This window comes from Xiphias gladius, chromosome 6, assembly GCF_016859285.1.
Source record: "Xiphias gladius isolate SHS-SW01 ecotype Sanya breed wild chromosome 6, ASM1685928v1, whole genome shotgun sequence".
Lineage (NCBI taxonomy): Eukaryota > Metazoa > Chordata > Actinopteri > Istiophoriformes > Xiphiidae > Xiphias > Xiphias gladius.
Genome location: NC_053405.1, coordinates 19,854,000 through 19,875,248, shown reverse-complemented (window position 1 = coordinate 19,875,248; position 21,249 = coordinate 19,854,000). Strand labels below are relative to the sequence as shown.

Sequence of the window (21,249 nt, the reverse complement as noted above, 5' to 3'; positions counted from 1 at the left end):
GATCACCATGCCACGCCATCTCACCAACCAAGTCTGAGGCGGATTACGACATCATGGCCTTTTATCTGGTATGAAATGAGGCCTCTTTAAAGTCTCTAGGTACAGCTTTGGCCACCAAGTAATTGGACCCTGCCTGTGCATTAAACATAGATCGGCACTGTCATCACACAGGATCTCAGCAATGGATACACTGGGAAGAAACAGCATGGTGGATAGAGCTAGAAACACAGTGCAGCACAAAAAATAAAGCTTTGTTCGTGCAAACAGACACAACCGCAGCTACACCCTGACATACAAATTATTCACAGGCTCTTTTGAAACTGTTTACTCTGACATGCAGACACCGCCTTTCCCACACTGAGGCGGTCAACAGATCCATTGAAAGTGGTTCTGATGAGACGTTTCAACGTGAGACAAAGGCAAGAGGCAGAGGGAGGGTGAGAAGAAAATTCTTTGAAAGAAAGCTATGAGTGTACACTGTAAGGGACAGAGTGAAAGGAAAGAAGGGCTGTCTTTGACAGAGATGAAGTAGGTTCTGACAGCGTGCTGTCATACAGGCCGACTGTCATGCAAGCGGGCTGATCCCTGATTCTGTGATCAATGTTTTTCTAAGAAAAAAAAAAACAATGAATAATTCATGCCTAACCAATGACAGGCTTGAGAAGACGAGTAAAGAATCAGCCCCATGAAACACTGTCCCGCTGCCAGTCTTCTGGCTCCCATGATAAATTCATAACATTCTCCCGATGTCCAGAAGCGGCTTATCCTCTTCACCTCAAAGTGAGACAAACAGCACAGATTAGAAAGTTTACCTGTCAAACTTAGGGAATGTGACAGGGGGACATTAAATAGACACAGACTTGTTTATGTAGATATGCATGCACACAGTGGCATGTAGAGATATTCATAGACACACAGATCCACAGATTGTGATCTATACTGACAAACGCAACCCTTTACTTCTCAGAAGTAGTGTGCAGCCCGCCTCCACATATAAAAATGGACTGAGTACACACAGTGTTCCAGCTATTTTACAAGCAGAGTATAGACTCTATAATGCCCCAAACAACAGAAGAGAAACTTGCCACAGCTGTGAGTCAGTTCAAAGCACAGATCCTCAGCAGACTAGTTCTGATCAAACACTTCTGACAGGTAAACCAAATCCGTATGTTCCCAAAGAGAGACAGAAGACGACGAGAGGAAGAAGATGAGGGAACTACAGTTTGTTAAGCACAACCTCAGCACACCCATCTGTCACGGTTACACATGGACACATACAGCTGCAGATTTATTAGTTCAAATTATGCAGAAACAAAACATAGGAGAGATTTTCTTCCAAACTTTGACATCCTTTTCAAGTGACAGGCTGGAAAAACCCCCCCACCCCGTGCTCCAGGGCTGCATGAAGAGACTGACTCGCACGCTACATGCACAAGCACCCACATGCAAAACAAAACTCCCCAGTGTCTTTTAGTTCTGCCCATTATGCCTTTATTAGCTTGTCATGATATCATTCAAACACTATTCAGCCTCTGTTCAAACCGGGGTGGCATTATTGAGGAATGGCTTGTATCTGTAATTATTACCGACATCATTTCTAATTTTAATCAGTATCCAAAGCTGCCATAGACAATATTTTTACAATAAAGTGAAATATCCAGAGTGAAAATGCTGATGTTTCTCATCAAACTACAAGGTCACTTGAATTCAGCAACCCAGCTCAAATTAACATCTCCATAATGAAGCAATGTGTTACATTTTTTGTCAGCTGGCAGATGGTCCTGACACCTTCTAGCTACAAATCATTGCTTGAATTAGCTCAAAAGGACTAATGAACACACATTTCTGGCCCCACTGTGACCCCAACATCATTAAGACCTATTTTAAGGAGGAATAAAATGTTATCCCTCTGGTGATTAAATTCTCAAATGATAATGCAAATGTCTCTTGCATGCATTTAGTGAGCAGCAGTTAGCCGGAAGTTTTTAGGTACAGTAGCTACCGTACATGTCAGCTTGTTGGCTGGGTGAGAAGGAAATGGGGAATTTGTTACAGAGAAGAAAATGCTTGTGTGCAACAGCAGCCTGGACATGTGTGACTAATACAAGAAAAGATAATAATGTTACATACATGGCAATCACAGATTTACCTGTGCAAATGGTAATGTGGAATTAAACCAAAAAATGTTGCTACGGGCAGAGATGTACTGCATGAAAAAGTACTTAAACTTTGATCTCGGATGTTTTTTTTCATCAAAAGGGGAAAAAAACAACCATCTGCAATTACAGAAATATTCTCTTTATTCTTTGGTCTGCTAAAAGACCCACTCTGCATATGATCCAAATTTCCTCTGCTGAAAACCTACAGGGGTCTTTGACATTTTGGAAAACAGGTTTATTCACCTGCTTACCAAGAGTTAGATGAAATGATTCATACCACCCTCACGTCTGTATGGTAAACATGTAGCTGGAGGTAGCAACCAGTCAGCTTAGTTTAGCACAAACTACGGATGTCCGATCAAGTGATTTTTTGGCCCCGATTGTGAGTCCTTTAATACTTCTTACCATCTACCAATCCAATATACCTAAATGTCGGTTATGTATCTGACACCCTGAAATATATTATGGTGTATTAGCGCCAGTGTAGGTTAAAAAAAAAAAAAAAAAACAGAGCCAAGGGAGGGGGGTAATATTCCGAGAAAAAACACCAAGATTCAAGTTGTAAATTTACGAGAAAAAAATCACAAATTTACGAAATAAAGACTCAAATAGTCTGAGATTATAAAGTCACCAATTTTTGACAAAAATCTCCATTATTCTTTGTAATCAGATTAAAGGGTATAAGGAAAGGATACGGAAATACTCAGGATTTTAGCCCAGAATCACCATAATATCATAAGCATCTGGACTTTGAACAGACATTGCCATGAATTGGGTCTATTCAGATGAAAACAACATACTGATTTGAATTAGGTGATAGCTTTTGTGCATCATGAACTACAACGCAATTGACAGATGCAAGGATATTGTGGTTACATCTCTGGTGTGATGAGATTGATCCAACCTTGCAAAGTGAAGCAATGCGGTTCACATCAATGTCTCTTCTTGTGTCTCAATGTCAAAGTCCAGTTGCTCACGATAATATGGTGATTCTGGGCTAAAATAAGGAGTATTTCCTTATTGATAAATCTGATTACAAAGTATAATTTGATCAGGTCATCCACTGCAGGCATAATCAACAACAACATCAAGTGGCACCATCTATGGTGTGATGAGGTTGACCCAACCTTGCAAAGTGAAGCTATGTGGCTCCTTGACGAAGAAAAACCAAAAACCAAAAAAAAAACACTATTTTATGAGTTTTTTTTCACATAAATTTGTGACTTTAATCTAATAGTTTTTTTCTTCACAATATTATCTCCCTCGCATGGCTCTGTAGTTATTTCTTTTCTTTTTCTTTTTTTTTTTTTTAAATCTACATTCGCCCTAATATGCAGTTGTAGAAATAACAGCTGATCTGAATACTGGAGGTCTTGATTCCAATTAATTAGATAAGCTTAAATTATTGATCTGGTATAAATGACAGTTATCTAACATGATGCAGTTAGCCAGAGAGAAGACATCAATTTGTTGGAGTTGTTGGAACTACAGAAACACTTGCAGTTGTTCAGCTGTGTTACAGAGTGGAGCTTCTTCCCTCACTAATAATCTCTGGTTGAGTACAGACACACAAAATGAAAACAGACAAGTTTAATGTTGGCCTATCAACAAGCCACTCACATTAATTTGCAACAACTGATATGATCTAACGCCGGCAATGTTTGTCGGCTACAACTGAAACACTGCTACCTGAATGTTTTGCACACTGTTCTTTGCTGATGAGAATGGTGAAAGATAGAGTTGGAGCTTATCCACGTATTTTGTTTATCTGGACAACAAAAATCAGAGTCACTCACACCTTGCAGATTTTGATTGGCTTCATTTTAGCTTTGGACAAAACCAGGCTAGCTGTTTTCCCCATTTCCAGTCTTTGTGCTAAGATAAGCTAACTGGCTGCTGGATGTAGTTCCATACGTGACATGAGAGTGGTATCACTCTTCTCATCTGACTCTCCTCCAGAAAGCAAATAAGCATGTTTCCTAAAATGTTGAACTGCTCAATTAAACTGCGAAGATCACCGACTTCAAATCACCCATTGAGAAGGTTAAAATCCCAGATCTTGCCTTGCAACTTTATACCTCTCTTCTTCCAAGAAGCAAACCAAAGCGAGAAGCACACATGCAAGTTTGCAAGAGACCCACGGAAGTAACACAAAACAACAAGCAAAGAAGGTAAATCAAATGAAAAAAAAAAAAAAAACAGAGGAAAGCCTCACTGAGCAGCTTAATCTTATCTCTCTTTTCTACTGATCTCCACTTCAGGAAAATGATTTGATCAACTGATTATCTGATTTATGTTCAACAACTGAAAATAAAATAAAAGTCAGCTTTAGTTCTGACAGTGTGATCCACAGAGCAGAGAGGAGCACTGGGGGTTTTTCGACTGATATGAAGACGCAAAGAGGCGTGAATCTTTAATCTTCATTTATACCGATGGCTCACTGGGATGTTTAAAATAGGTTCAGTGGGTTCAAAGACCAATTTCTTAATGAGGATGAGTCGAGGAAGAGTGAATGAAGCAGAAAAGGCTTGAGAGAGCTCCATAAACAAAAACACAGACGTAGATGTCATTTGCAGGAATATGTTTTTTTGCACAACTAATCACATTAATCTTGATCTAAATGCATCATCATCACCCTGCAAACGACCGACTGAGCGTTTCAGAGCTCAGCTGAGTTGGACACACTGTTGACGACAGGACCCATTTGAAGAATGATTAATTAATCCACTGCTTAATACCCTTGCACAATGTTAAGTGTGCCTGACCACAATACATAAAGATCTCATTAGAGTTAAAGTCATTAGTTGGTTCAGGCCTGTGGGGAGATTATGACAAAAAAAAAAAAATGCTATTTTTTATCGTCAAGCACTTAAAAATCAATAAGGAGGACCTGGTAACATGGTGTGTGTGTGTGTGTGTGTGTGTGTGTGTGTGTGTGTGTGTGTGTGTGTGTGTGTGTGTGTGTGTGTGTGTGTGTGTGTGTGTGTGCGTGTACGTGCGTGAAGGTGCAACGACAGGCAACTGAATTTAATTAGGTATTTCAATCTAAAATGTGATGTTTTTTTTCTAAATGCCACAAAAAGGCATGTGACGTTTCGGTACTAATTCAGAGAAAACTGGAAAATAGTGACTGTGTGTGTTGCACCTCAGTCCTTGGAATCAGCCTTACAACACAAACACCCTGCATGTCATGCGTTTATCTAATCTTGCTCATAATTGCATAATAGAAGAGAGCTGATAAGGGCAATCTCATGTGCAAGGCCCATGGAGAGATGGTATGAAAGACGTAACCAGAGTCAGCCCTCGGGACACAGGTGGTTCGACACAAATACGGTAAGCCATGTTTGCCTGGCTCAGCTGCTACAAATCTGGTTAATAACAGAGCTGGAAGGACTGACACCATTTCAAATATAAAGCAATAATATTTTTGAAATCCAACACTTGGTTTATACAACATGCCCAAGGTATTTAATGATATAAGTTCCTCCAAATAAACATTTTCATCCACAAGTGATACATTTCATCAAGCTAAGAAGAATTTAGAAAAACACTTTAGCAACAGTTTTGAAAATATTAACTATATTTTTGACAAAATGCATTTATGGTGTTTGAGTTATGGTGAAATAGATAAAAGGTTAGTTTTAAAACAAATTATACTCAGAAAGCTGTCTTTACATCTTAATAGCTCGGCATCTCTTGCAGTCTGGATACTTTTTCATTTGAAGGAGCAAAACATTTCTCAAAACAGCCTGGAGAAGGAGACAAATAACTAAGATTTCAAAGTGAGGATGAGAACAACCTGGTGGCCTTCAGAGCTCAGTATTTTTTATACTATTTAAAATACTGAGGAGGGGTAAGATTATATCTAACTGAATCTTATTACATGGATTTGCTGAGAACAATTTTGTTATGGATCAAGTGTTGTTGCTGGGGTATACGTTTTTATGTGGTGTGTTGCTGAAGATTATTCTGTACGCAGCTAAAATCACCAAGGCTTAGGGCGGCATGTAACAGATATATTGCAGTATAATAAATGCCCTCTGCCCTGATTATCTGCCCCCTCTAGCTTGCAGTTCATCAGATGATCACTGCGAGCAATGTAACTGTATGAATACTGTCTGTATCTCGGGTTGAAGAGGACAGCTAGGGACAAAGCAGAGTGCATAGTACTGGCATGGCAAGAACCTTCCCTGTAGCTTTATTTAGCCTGTTGAACCAATGTAAACAGCTTTTTAGAGCACGGTATTTTAGTGCTGTTTTTGAGGACTGTTTCAGCTTTAGAGAAAGCATACATTTTAACATTTAGCGTCAGGCTAATTAGTAGAGTCATTTATTCTTTAAATAAATCTAACCTTTGCTCTCTGAATATGTAAATTACCATGACAAATGTCAATATATGTCAATAACTCATATTATGTATTTGAACTGATTAGATTTAAACTGTATAGCTGTCAAAACAAACACCAAGTATTCATTTTATCAAACACATACGAAGAGCAGTGATCAAATCTCAGTATTTTCTGTAACTGTTACTGTAACCTTCGTCACTGCACACGTTACATTTTGGTTTTCTGATTATTAAATTTTACTCTGCTCATTTATGTTGCATGATTAAGCTGTACAATACTGTTAGAAATAATATATTTTAGTAGGAATAATTCCACAATGTATTTTGGACCATTTTATTATTAACACTTCATTGGTTATTATTTCCTCATTGAGAGCACTTGAACTATTGTTATTATTTAAGTGTAACACTTAAGTTGCTTATTCATGTCATCTTGTGTCAGAGTAATTTTACTTCCTACCTTCTGTTGTTTTATGGGGGATAGTTGTGCGTGTGACGAAAACCAAGTATAACTGGCCACAATAGAGTTGCATGTCTGATACGAACCCCACCCCAGAGGGAGAGGGTGGCAACTGTCTTAGCATGTTGGTTTTGATAGAAAGAGATCATTCATTTACATTGCGAGCCAGGCAGCAGGCTGGGTGGAGGGCCTAAGCGTGCTGATAACCGGCAACTCTAGGGACGTGGAATGTGACCTCTCTGGGGGGAAGGAGCTGGAGTTGATGTAGGAGGTGTAGAGGTACCAACTAGTTATAGTTGGGCTCACCTCCACACACAGCACTGGCTCTGGAACCAAACTCCCTGACTGTTGATTGTGCTTATGCGCCTCACGGCAGTTTCGGAGTATCCGGCCCTCTTGAAGTCTGTGGGTTGGGTCTTCGAAAGGGCATCACCTGGGGTCTCTGCAGTTCGTCTGGGGGACTGGAATGCTCATGTGGGCAACGATGGAGAAACCTGGAAGGGGGAGATTGGGAGGAATGGCCTGCATGATCTGAACCCGAGGGGTAGCCATGGGTTAACCATAACAAACACCATGTTCGAGCATATCATGGTTAATGAGTGTACTTGGTACCAGAACACCTCATGCCTGAGATCAATGATCAACTTTGTGGTCGTATCATCTGATCTGCAGAGCTGCTGCTCCTTCGCATCGAAAGGAGCCAGTTGAGTTAGTTCGGGCATCTGATTAGGATGCCTCCTGGGCACCTTCCATTGGAGGTCTCCCAGGCACGTCCAACTGGTAGGAGACCCCAGGGTAGAACCAGAACACACTGTAGAGATTATATATCATCTGGCCTGGAGATGCCTCGGGATCCGCCAGGAGGAGCTGGAAAACGTTGTTGTGGAGAGAGATGTCCGGGCTGCCTTGCTTAACATGCTGCCACCTCAACCGAACTTCAGATATGCAGCAGAAAAAGGATGGATGGATGGATAGAAACTGTAGCCTGATTATTACCCATATCCCAGAGAGACTAGAGGATGCTACCCAGGTTACAGTTATCAGGAAATGTTTTTTTCACTTGACAAATAAAATCGACTAACTAGTTGTCTCAGCACTAACAAGGAAATGCAGTATATGTAATATTTGGACTCCTGTTTAAATACCATTGTGATGAGAGCACAGATAAGACCCTTCAACTCCATTTTCTCCAGCAATCTCAGTCATGATGGTCGGTCCATACTGGAGAATATTTTTTTATGGCTGGCCAGTCATAGCCCTTCAAGCTACTAGCAGCAATAGAAATACATTAAATGAAATGAGCCAGAGACACCGACAAGTATATAAACGCCCCATATACCCTGCACTCCATCCCATAACACAACTCAGTGCTGGAGACACTTTGCTCTCGGTTACACTCAAAGACACACGGCTTCAAATATCAGCTCACTTACACCAGAGGCTTGAATTGTTGATCTTTCAGGTGGCTTCAGCTAAAATGAACACAAACAGGAATGTTTCTGTTGCTTTACATGGTTATGTTTGTATATAGATTCAGTGTGATTTGAAGGATCTAAAATTTAAGTCAAAAACCACCACCTGCTGAAAAGCAATAGTAATTAGCCAACAAAATGCCTCCATGCATGAAGCATTAGTAGTTATGTGGTCTCTGAACTCCTCTTAAGTGTATAAGCAGTGCCTACTTACACTCATGAGATTCCTTGTCCTACCTTTTAGTATGTAATGCCACAGCCATCTCATCATACATTCTTTCATTCAGAGACCTCAGAAAATATAAAATATGCAGCAACCACAGAGCAAAGTCCCTTTTTCTCTCCCCCTCGCTTCCTCTCTATATCACATCTGTGCCGTGGTTCCAGTCCTCCTGTGCCAATCCAGTATCATTAGCTTACATGAGCCAGTTTTAAGAGAAGGAAGGGGGCTGGGGGAAAGCATTCAGTAATGCAAGAAATAGATTAGAAAAGTGTAAGACAGCGATTGCGGTTTACCTTGATCTTGTTCACAGGTTGGCTAAGTGCTGGTGCTGGATGATATTGTGGCACAACGATATTATAAATAGGAGCTGCAAAAAAAAAAAAAAAGTAAGAAAGGAAGCTAATATAGTTTTATATTATAGACAAATATATTTTCTGAGTGGACCGTGGCTTAAATTGCATCATCAAAAACAATTAGTGAAGATAAATTGACTCCTCAACATCAGAGCCCTTTTTTTTTACTCTGCTGCATTTTAGTGGGTTGACGTATTGCTTTGGCGTTGATCCTGTTGGTTTCAAAAAAAATCTAAGAAAAGCAATGTAGTTACTAGTGGTTCAATTAGAGTCATCCAAATAAATGGCATTGCAGTGACAAACTGCAGTATGCAGCGCCTCATTACTGCACTGCCCTACTAATTTGTCAAGAAAGCCTTAGCCTATTTTTCAGGGGTCAATTGCACAACTCTTATATTAGGCCCTGATTAATCCCTGGTAAAACATACTTGAGTTTTCACTGGGTAATACTAAATGAAACAGTGATTTGAACAATAAAATATATCCACATATTAGTCACAAGTAATACCTTAACACCACCATGCTGCAATTAAGAGTTTGTGGAAACTAGTTAGAAGGTGAAATAAGATGTTGAAACAGTTAATTAAAAATAATGGATAAATAATAGGTAGCTAAAAGTGGGCTAATGGATAAACAGTTGAAATAGTTAGCAAATGTTAAAAGTTAGCTAAGTAATGCTGCTATGTAACTGGTAAACCTTTGAAACAGATAGCTAAACATAACTGATAAACTGTTTAAGTAGCTAATTTAAAGTAGGGTAATGGATGTTGAAACAGTTACAGTTGAAACTGTTACCTTAAAGTAATATATAATAGCAATAGCTGATAAATAAATGGCTGATATTAGTTTAAAGTAATGAATCAACCTAAACACTGACAGACCAAAAAAAACAATATTGAAGCACCTACTATTGTATTCACTTTTATATCATTACTTAGCTCAAACAAATTTACTTTAAAACCAGTTCAAATGAACATTTGCATTTGGAACATGGTGGTGTCTATGAAGAGGTACTTGAGATTATCTGACAGGGCTGTGGTACATCTGACAAAAAAAGGTTGGGAACCTAAGGTAACGAGGTCACCGAGGCTCTGTTGCCACGACAAATGTCAAATGAAGCAATCATGTTTGGTAATAAAAGACCTGTAAATCCCAGATGCTCTCTACGCTCTGCATTAAGGTTACGGCCCCGTCTGAACGTCTGTAATGGCATTACAGCAGTCAGAGAGTGGGAGGATGGCCAACACACACAGGCCCCTGATCGTTCCAGCTGGACATCCTAAACGCGACAGCTGACATGTCAGCGTGCCTGCAGGTATCTGACAGCCACTCACAGGGGCACTCTCTCCCTTTCCCCCTTGCAAACCTCCACCACTTTGTCCCTCCTTCCTTTCCCTCCTTGCTCTGAGCTGCCCTCTCTGTAAGAGCAGCAATGCCCTCATCTTGCTGACAGCGGATGCATCTCTGCTTTACTGCCCCCAAAAATACTACAGAGTTGAAAACAATGAGGCTTGGCATTGGCTGTGTTAAGCTGTGGTAATGTTACTGTTGAGCACAGCTGACAGCTTTATGTGCAACAGAAAGCATCAAAATGAGAAGGTAAGTGTAGGCGTAGTAATGGACAAGGCTAACAGCCCTGATTCGACAATGCACTCTGAGGGGTACATAGACCTGTCAGCAGACATTTCATTACTGACACATAAATCTGTCAAACAAGGGGGCTAAGCAGCACCTCGGCTACCATTAAGTGCTGTTGTATAATTGCATTCACTTGAATGCTGGTTTTCTACTCGTGATTTTTCAGACAGTAATGGCTTCTGTGGTTTTCCACAAGCAGGTGGGAATCCATGGGACAGCAATAGCACATGGTGTAAGACAAGAAACATACAATGCCATGCTATATATAAATTGGATGAGACAAAAATGATAAGGGGACTGCACTTATTTAGCCCTTTTCTACCTTAGTCTACAAAGCATTTTACAATGGGCCTCTCATTCTCTCAAACACCAGTGGTGGCCAATTTGCAGTTCAGTGTCTTGCTCACGCACACTTCAACAGAATACGGACTGAATGACTAATCCCACAATTAATGGACAACCTGCTCTGTCTCCCTAACCCCAGCTGCCCAAAACTAGGTGTTGATGATCCAGTCCCCGGGATGTTCGTACACCCACTTACTGGAATTTTGCATATCTACCCTACCTCACCGCAGGACATCTTCACAGGATAGAAGTCTGGATGGTCAACAAACTTATTAATGCCTCAGTCACAGTACACAGCAAGCGGGCAACACTGTGATGTTGATGGTGAAATGTGGGGGGTTTTATCAGTAGCTTAGGGGTTTAGGCATCAAAAATGATTTATAACATCCCCGGTTTGAGTCCTGCCAGGGACCTTTGTTTCATGTCATTCCACATCTCCCTCTCCCCTAATTTCCTGTCAACTCTCTATTAAAGACACAAAATCCCCCCAAAAAATACTTTAAAAAAGAAAAAAAGAAAACCGCATGAAGACTGTGGTCATGATCACATGCAAATGCGTTACTATTTTTCAATTGTGCTGTGAATAGAAAAACATGTGCAATTTCAGTTTAAATTTGCAGTTTGCTACATGTTTGCAAATAAATTGCCTGGGCAGTAGTGGATCAGACACCCTGTCAGTTAAGGGACGGATTAAAACAAAACTGTATTCAGACCTCCTTTTAAAAAAAAACAAAAAAACATCTGATTTCCAGAGCTGCACTAAGAACTGAATAGAGACACAACAAAGGTAGGGAGAGAGCTGGAGAGGGCTGAGCAAACACAGCAGAGGCTTAGATGTGTCACGCCGACGACAGGCACCAAGCCTCTCACACTGAGATGACTGCAGGGATCGATCAAAGGCTGCCTTCCCCTTTCTACCCCACGTTTAGATCATTAAAACCTAATTGAGAACTGGTAACCGAAGACACACACGTGCACACATGCACACACGTGCACACATACATGAACACACACACACACACAGCAGCTGTGCCTTGCCTGGATACACAAGTACACCATTTCAAGGATGACAATAGAAAAGCACAGCCAGCGTGAGATAATGGGACATGATGTCCATCGGAGTTAGAATGCAATGCAAATCAATCAGCCGGGACTGCACCATAACAGTGTGAGAAGAGGCAGAGGGGATAAACTAGTGTAACGATAATCACAGGTGAATCCGTTTAGGTGAGAGTTGACCACAGCAAAGTGGAAGCAAAGGAAGAAGGTACAGAAAAAGGCAACAGCGGGAGAGGAGTGGGACACGAAAGACCATTCCCATGTGCATAATCTCTCTTTGTGATAAAGGATCACAGAGAGGTGTGTTAAAGTATCAGACAGCAGATCAAATGGACCACCAGATGAGTGAGTGAGTGATTGAGTGAGTGTAGGAAAATAGGGGAAGTTAGCTCACCCAGGACTAGAGCTCGCACAGTACTTCTTCCACATCTGCAAGCCTGGAGGTTCTCTGATCACTGCTGGCCGTCTGCTCTGGCTGGATCTGTGCAGGATAATTTTGCTCCTCCAGCCTCTCCAGATTCTGAGCTTCCTCTTCTTCTTCCTCCTCCTCCTCCTCCTCCTCTTCCTCTTCCTCCTCCTCCAGCAGCGAAGGCAGCAGCAACAGCAGCTGGACTGGACTGCATTCACTCACCTTCCTTCCCCTGTATTTCTTCTCTTCCCAGCACTGCTGCCGAATTATCTACCGCCTCCCAAACCAAGTCCCCGGCTCTCTCCTCTCTCCCCTTCGTGCTGTGAAGGCAGCAGGAGCTCCTCTCCCAGCGTTGTGTCTGTGAGAAGCCGTGAGGGCTGCCACCGGCAGCGGCAGGCAGCTTGGACTGATGGTGCTCTGGTTATTGGATTGCATGTGTATGGGTGTCCTGGCATTTGTGTATGTGGGATGCAGAGCCTAGTGTGTTTCGGCGTTTGTGTGCGTGTGTGTGTGTCTGTTTGGAAGAGGACCCGTCTGCTGTTCACCGGGGCTCATCTGTGCTGTTGCCTCTCTGCCGCTCTCCTACTCGGGCTGTTTTGCGCTGCATTCAGGTCCTGTGGGAGAAAACGGAAGACGACACGGGAGCTCCCTGCCTAAAAATTCAGCTCACTTTAGCTCTCAGGTTGGTGGATATTCAAAATACTCTGCAGGGACAGCAGGGACTGTATGGAGATCCATGTGGGGCAAAATTAAATAAATAACATATTCTAAAATAAACAAACAAACAAACAAACAAGTACACATAGATAGATGGATTTAAGATAGATTTAGAAATAATTAAATATAACCAGATTTATTATTATAAAACGTTATTTCATAATTTCTGTTTTCTTTCTTTGTTTATTTCTTAATACCAAGGTTTATCTGAAAATGTGCTTTTTGAAAAGTTTTATTTCAGAAGGATCGTTTTTAAATTTCATATTTGATTTCATATTTTCACTTTTCAGTTATTTGACACTAATTCCCGCCCCCTCGGTTGGCAACTGCCACCAAGTCCTGTTTCATCATTCATTTAGGAAATTATTTAACAATTTATTGGTTTTTAGTTAAACCTGCACAGATTGATTTTCAGCCACTTGCGGGAAGCACAACAAGGTATAAGCACAACACTGTTATATTATCAGCTTAGAAAGTTGATATGGTGAACAAAACCAGTTGCCCATTTACAAATCCAGCAGATATGGAGCAACATTTTCATTCATTTGGAGTTGTGTTTCTAGCCACCTGGTGATTGTGAGTCAAATATTGACTTTCTTTGTGCTCCATTTTCGGTCTCAACCAACTCCTGAGGATACTATCTGGCTCTTTAGCTGCTAAATACTGCTCTATATTCACCTGCTGGTCACTAAGTCTGTCAGTCTGGTTTGTTTGGTGCTGGGCAGGTAGCATACAGTGGGTTTATCAGAGGGGCGACTACAGCTGTGGCCGGAGGCATTATGTTTTCAGATTGTCCGTCCCTCCATATGTCTGTTCATACAACAATCCCATTCTCGTGAACACGTTTTCTCAGGAATGCCTTGAAGGAATTTCTTCAAATTTGTCACAAACGTTCACTTGGACTCAAGTATGAACTGATTAGATGGCCATAATTCAAGAATTCATAGGCTAATTATTTCAATTAAACTAACAAAATAAAGGGTTCGCATTACACATTAAGATTGCTTGCGAAAGAAAAGACCCTGAGATGTACGCAGATCAGATTTTTTTTTTGTAGTCCAGTTAAATAAGTGATACAACTTAGTGTTATGTTGAACCCACTTTCCCTTAAAACCATATCATCAAATTGAGTTTCCTACATTTCTCAAAATAGATGACTTAGGAAAAGCATAGCAACACTATGGTCCAGTGTCTTGTTTGAGGACATACAGGAGGGGCCAGGGATCAAGCCGCCAACCCTACAAGTAATAGCCAAGCCACGCTACCAACAGAGCTGCAGTACATCCATCTCTACTGTAGTGAGACCGGATAGAGCGACGGTGTGCCAGGTGGTTGAAACTGTATTAAAGCATTAAGGGAAGCACTGTATTTCATTTCAAGGTGAGTGTAGAAAGAACCTACTCCTCTTTAAATCTCAACGGGACTGATGCCAAAACCTGATTATATCTTTGAAATGCCATCACAGGATGCAACTTGTAACCAAGATAAGATATTTAAATCAACTATTTCTTGTTGGAACCTCTTTGATATGAATGCAAAATAATTTTCACAAATCACTCTGTTAGCCAACTATGAAAGCTGTCTATTAATGCATTATCCACCAGACAAGACACATTACATGATACAAGAACATTAAACGTGACCACCTTACCATACTGAGTAGGTCAGAACTAAAAAGATGTAGAGATATTCTTACAGCAGACTGGGCACATTTCCCACTCCATTCATTCTTAACTAAAGTGCTAGGAGTCCCATTTTACTCTTTAATGGGTTTAGATGCCCACGAGGGGAAGACTTGCGCTCTGCCTTCAGGCATCCTTACACATCTTTTACAAGTCACTGCCACTTTTTAACGAGGCATTAATCGGACCCAGAGGCTGTGCAGGAATGTCATATCCAGGTGAAAATGGAGGCCGTGCCATGTTCCATCCTATCCACAGTCTGCGTTGCTGACTCTAAAGACGAAGTGGAGCTTTCCTGTGCTGGCTTCATCTGTGCCGCAGTATATGTGCATGTGTGGTCTCTGAACAATACAGTCTCACTCTCCAAAAATGAACTCTGAAAAATGAAAATGAAGAAAATACACGGATGAATTGTTATTTAGAATCTATAGATTGCCGGTGTTGTTGCATTTTCAAGCCCAAACTGCTGTGCTGCAAAAGCATGTAGCACAGTGACCTTCATGAATGTCATCTTACCCTCAACCATTTCCTTGGGAGGCTTCTGGTAAAAGCTTTGATGTGAGGTAGAGGATACTATGTTACTTAGCTGAGTGCTCTGTAGCAGCTTTATGATAACACCATAGCATAGTAAAAATCAACATGCCTCCCTCCGTGCTTCATACCTGCGGGGGGCAGTGAAATAAGGTCTGCTCTGGATTCCAGAAGCTTTTCTGGCTGAATATTTTTAAGGGTTTGTGCGGAAATATTGAGGGAGCGAGTATTGATAAATATGTTATACATAAAACATGAAGGCAATCTACCTTCCTTCTGTGTAGGTTGAAAGGGCAGTACATCAATCTTAGGACTCTATACTCATTTGACAAATTGAATGCACTGCTTACACTCGGAGTTACAAGTTGTAGCGGAGTTACAAGACAAATCTCAATCATGGTCCTGGGATCCAAAATTCTGTACTACTCAGATAAGAGGTCTAAGGCAATTTAGTACATTGATTATTATACAATTTTGAAATAATGGTAATTGTGAGATTTACTACATTAAACCCACAGCAGTTCAGAGGGAAATATTGTGAAGAAACCAAAAAATCCTGCACACTGTTGTTCACTTGTACTCACTGTATAAACACTTTTCAGTCCTCAGACCTAAAATTCATCTAAAACCAAGCAGCACCAGGAGCGTATGCTGCTTGACCTTAAGAACGTAAGCTGATAAAGGTCTGAGGTTTCGTCACCCACACTTTGTAAATAAGTCTTTTATGGTGTGAATGAACTTTGTCATAATTGTTACCTAGAGGTAAATTATTGGGGGGAAGAAAAATTATGAACAGTACTATTTTCAAAACCTTATAATGACTTGGAATACTTTTAATGAAATGTGTGTACCTACAGTCTTGCTCATATCAGTTTTAAAGGAGTTGAGTACTCGTTTCACACCTGTAAAACAGTATAAACATACATAATTATAATAACACACAAACTTTAACTGTGCTACAAATCTTTCTGATTTACTGGACTTTCTGATTTGTTTTTGATATCTGCTGTGTATACAGGCAAAATGATTCATGAGTGGACAGTTTGTTGGTAAAGTCTTTTCCATTTACCACTATAATCTTGCAGTGTTTGCAGCTACTGCACCAGCACTGCAAGACGTGACCAAAGTAAATCACAATTACAAAGACAGTTACAAGAGTGAGTCATATTAGTTTGAATCGGCAGTTTGTGTCAGCTTTAGTAAACAACTCCTTTTTTAGTAGTTTTTTGAGGAAACTTAGAAGTAGAAAGCTTCCGTATGGTTCCTTGCCTTAATTGCTGGTCCATCAAAATGTCACAAAAGTCACAGCAAAAAAAAAAAAAACACAGGAACACTAATGTAGCAAGGCTTGGCACAAGTATATTTGCTTGACATCAGAAACAATTGCCTAAAAAATTCCAATTAATCTGTATCAACACTTAAAAAGAAAAAACACATTATAAGCTCCACAAAGTTATTTACTACAGCATTAGTTTTCTAAGCTTCAAACAGGCCATTTGCAAAGACTCAAACTATTCTGTCAGTTTTACATTTCTAAAAGTAGCCCACTGATTCAGACAAATAAGCTAATGGCCTTGGGCAACTTAAAGCATTTTTGCCCATTAATGCACACCCACTCACTGAAAACAAAACACATAACAAAAAGCAAAGGTGCCGATTTCAGTGAATGGAGGACAAAGAGAAGCGGAGCAAGGGGATATGGCCCACACCCACTTTACATTTCCCGAAAAGAAATTCTGCCAGAATTCAGAGTGAGTGAGTGAGTGGGAAAACATGAGTTTTAGAAAAAAAAATGCTATGTAAAACATAAAGTCTACCAATAAGTTGTATAGTACTTGTGATCCTGTGGATCAACTGAATGTGAGAATTAGAAGTCACAGAAAACATCAAGGTGTGAGACTGCTTTGTACAGAGGTTCCCAATTTTTTTGGCCTGTGACCTTTTAAAATTAATAAATCTCAACTCATGACCCCAGCCTGCATATGTCTATGAGATACATGCAGTTCAAAAAGGGATGTTCCCTTCTAAAACTGTGTCATTTAAATTGCTTTACTGGCCTGAAAAGTTAAACTCTTCAGTATTATACAACAAACAAGTCTACAACCTTGCTAGCGGCTATGTGAGCCTGCTAAATGCTAATGTCAGCATATTAACATGCTAATGTTTAGCGGGCATAATGTTTACCATGTTCAACGTCTTAGTTTAGTGTGTTAGAATGCTAACATTTGCTAATTAGCACTAAACATTTATGATTCATCATGATAAATTATGGATAAATTAATATTAAGACCTGGCGATGGTACTAGATGGAAAGGGAACATCAAAGTGATTACAATTAGCTCTGAAGGCAACATGAATGTCTGAACCAAATTGCATGGCAATCAATCAAATATATAATTTTCGAGACATTTCATTCAGTGATAAAAAAAAAGTCAATCTCATGGTCGTGCTAGCAGAAAAGTCAAAGTCTTTAGGATTCATCCTCTGGGTACCATGAATGTCTGAACCAAATTTCAGGCCAATCCATCCAAAAGGTGTTTGAGGTTTTTCAGTTTGAACCAAAGTGGTGGGCCGACTGACCAATATTGCTATCACTAGAACCATGCAGCAAGAGTAGCTAAAAACAAAGATTAAAGAACAGACAGAAAAATATAAACATAATTACATACAACTTAATAACAACATAAAATTATTTCCAATCTTGTTCATCATCCCACAACCCCTCAAATGTATTTTGCAACTCGTTGTGGGGAGACGTGTTCTCACTAGCTACCAATGCTACATTATATTTTAGCAAATAAGACAGTAAATGGATGTTCACTGGGCATCATATTTTTATGCATTCGTGTGTGTCATACCTGCTTTGCATGCACACCGGTGTGTGTTCACAAGGTTGTCCTGCAGCCTTACAGTGACTGCCATGCTGAGCTCACCTGCCCTTTGGCTGCTGCTGGACCGGACAGACAAGCAGCACCTCCACTGAAGCTGGGAACCATACTACTTACAGAAGCTGAATGTTTGTGTGTGTTTGAGTGAGTGAGTGAGTGAGTGAGTGAGTGAGTGAGAGAGTGAGAGAGAGAGTGAGTGAGTGAGAGAGAGTGAGAGAGAGAGAGAGAAGGCAAGCAAGCACATTGTTAGATTCTCACTGCAGCTGTGAATACGGCTGTGTGAGTAATCGCTGCTGCTCAGCTCGTCTCCCTGCTTTGGACTGCGGGTGAGGCAAGCTCGGAGGTGGCACATGTACTTCACTAACAGTGCAGACATATTCAGGCAGCAGCTACATTCATCACACCACAGGCATGAATGTACTCAAAAACACACAAAGGCACAAAAAGGCATATGTCTATGCTGGTGTTGTGAGCTGCTGATTTCTCCTCTGTGCTATCCGTAGTGCGATTAGGACAGACGAAATTAAGTGACAATGCTGCATGTGTCACACATTACTTAGGACACATCAGAATACAAGTCCAAATCTGATGAGACATGAAAGAATTTTTATGTACAAGCCAGAAACATGATGCAATCAAATATGGTGGCTATAAACAAAATGGTTTACTGTGCGCTCTGCTAAACTGTCTGCTAAAATGTATTCATCCTGCAATGTCTCATCAATTACATGTCGTCTCTGTCATTGTTATGCAAGAACAAGCTTTTTAAACTTTTCCTCATATTATAATGTGATGACTTGAAGTGAAGATTTCCATGCTGTAGCCAGGCAGAGGCAGGATGAGTAACATGCTGGTGCTTCAATCTTTGTGTTACGTATTTTGTGTATGTGTGTGTGTGTGTGTGTGTGTGTGTGTGTGTGTGTGTGTGTGTGTGTGTGTGTGTGTGTGTGTGTGTGTGTGTGTGTGTGTGTGTGTGTGTGTGTGTGTGTGTGTGTGTGTGTGTGTGTGTGTGTGTGTGTGTGACGTAGTGTGTGTGTGTGTGTGTGTGTGTGTGTGTGTGTGTGTGTGTGTGTGTGTGTGACGTGTGTGTGTGTGTGTGTGTGTGTGTGTGTGTGTGTGTGTGTGTGTGTGTGTGTGTGTGTGTGTGTGTTGGCTGGACAGTCCCACACCAGCAGGCTTGGACAAAGGTTGGTGACTCACCAGAGCTCAGCTGAAAAGCAAAGTGATATAGAGAAGGCATGTGACTGGATTAGTGGTGACTTTAAAGAGAGGAGAGGAGAGGAAAATGGGAAAGGATGGAGGGATGGAGGGCTACAGGGAGCTCAAAGACCCAAAGGTGGAGGAGGAATGTGTGAGCAGAGAGTAGAAGGAGGAGGAGGCGGCAAAGAGGAGACGCCTGCTTCCCCCTGAAGACTGCTCTATGGGGAGTGAAGGAGGGATGAAGGAGTAAATAAAGAAGGGAGAGACCAAAAGGGCAGGCTAAGCAGCACCCACGGGGACTCTGAGGGAAGCAGCAAGGAGGAAGAGAGGAGACAGCTTTGGAGGAACTCTGGAGACTAAAGGCACACGCGCATGCACACACAAATTCCTTTCGGATGTGGGCAGGAGACCACATTTGCCTGAGTAAATACACACACACACACACACACACACACACACACACACACACACGCACACACACACACACAAACACACACGCACAGAGAGAGAGAGAGAGAGAGAGAGAGAGAGAGAGAGATTACACGGTCTTTTCTTACAACAGTGTTTACATAAACAGGAACCAGGGACTGCAATGGCTATGGGCTTTGTGCATTATGTCAGACTGCTTTGCAAATCATTGCAACCAGAACTAGAAAAGGTACGTAGCTTAACTGTATCTGTTGGGAATAAAGAGATGATTAAACAGACTGGCTTGGCAAAATCTTCCTTTATTTTCTGTGGTGTGAAGTCTGAGCATCATTTGAAAAGCACCCTGTGGAGTTTTTGACCTCTAGTCAAAATATGAGTGGATCTCTAAGGCGGTAGTGCATATTAACAGTTGGGGATGCAAGGTACATGATGAAGGAGAAAAAAGATCAGAAGAAAAAAAATGTCCAAAACACTGAAAAACAAGTTTTACATGTGTTTTATGAAGCGGTAAATGAATTCAACATGGATAGGGCAGAAATACAACACTCACAAGCCCATATGTATATTTATTTAGTTAATTAATAGGGTAATTGGTCTAGATATTCATTCATGGGTTGAGGGATGGGTCAACAAAACACTGGACGCCAATACGGCAGACGGTTGTTTGTTTCCAATCTTTCCCTAAACTAACCAAACATTTCCCACAGCATTGTCATGTCATAAAAAGGTTAGTTATTTTATTTTTCAACAGTGATTTTTAACAGTTTATCTCCAGCCGCCGTAGAGGTGGTAATTCAGGAGATGCTCATATCGGTCGTGTCAGAGGGTAGGGACAAACAACCTACATGGTGGTTGAGGTTGGAGGACTTGTTAGAGTAGGGATACGTCCTGGTGATTGCACATAGGTTTACTGACGGGAGAAAATACTGGCAATAAACACATTGGGTTCTAGTGACAGACGAATATATAAACTGTTATGTATTTGTGTGCAATGAGAACTTGACACTGAAATTTGAGCAATAAATACAATTTTTTAATGTTTATAATAAAAATATTAGAAAAAGCTGTCGAATATAAAGCTACTTTTACATGTCTTATATCACTGAGTAGATTTAGGATAATTTGGGTTGCAAAAAAATCCAGTGATCTATGGGTAAAAGTTGCACTTCAGTAGGGCTTGGAGTCTACCAAAGAAAATCTTGATCGACTGAAATAGTACCTACTCTTCAACCAATTGATTAGTCGATTGGTAACTAAATCGGCCACAGTTCACTGACTGTACTCTACCTGGTAGCCTTATTAGCCTAAATGAATTTAAATAGACATAAAAGCTAGT

At 40.8% G+C, this 21,249-nt stretch overlaps 1 protein-coding gene across 2 annotated transcripts in view; it reads right to left on the bottom strand.

Moving 5' to 3' along the window:
- Positions 1–21,249, bottom strand: part of lingo3a (leucine rich repeat and Ig domain containing 3a) — a 45,687-nt gene that overhangs the window by 19,607 nt on the left and 4,831 nt on the right. Inside the window, exon 1 of one of the 2 annotated variants that reach the window (XM_040129089.1) lies at positions 12,452–12,576. The exons of the other annotated variant lie outside the window; for it this stretch is intronic. The gene's annotated coding sequence lies outside the window, so the exon portion shown is untranslated. Of the gene's footprint in view, positions 1–12,451; positions 12,577–21,249 lie in introns of those variants that run through there. 2 annotated transcript variants of the gene reach the window in all.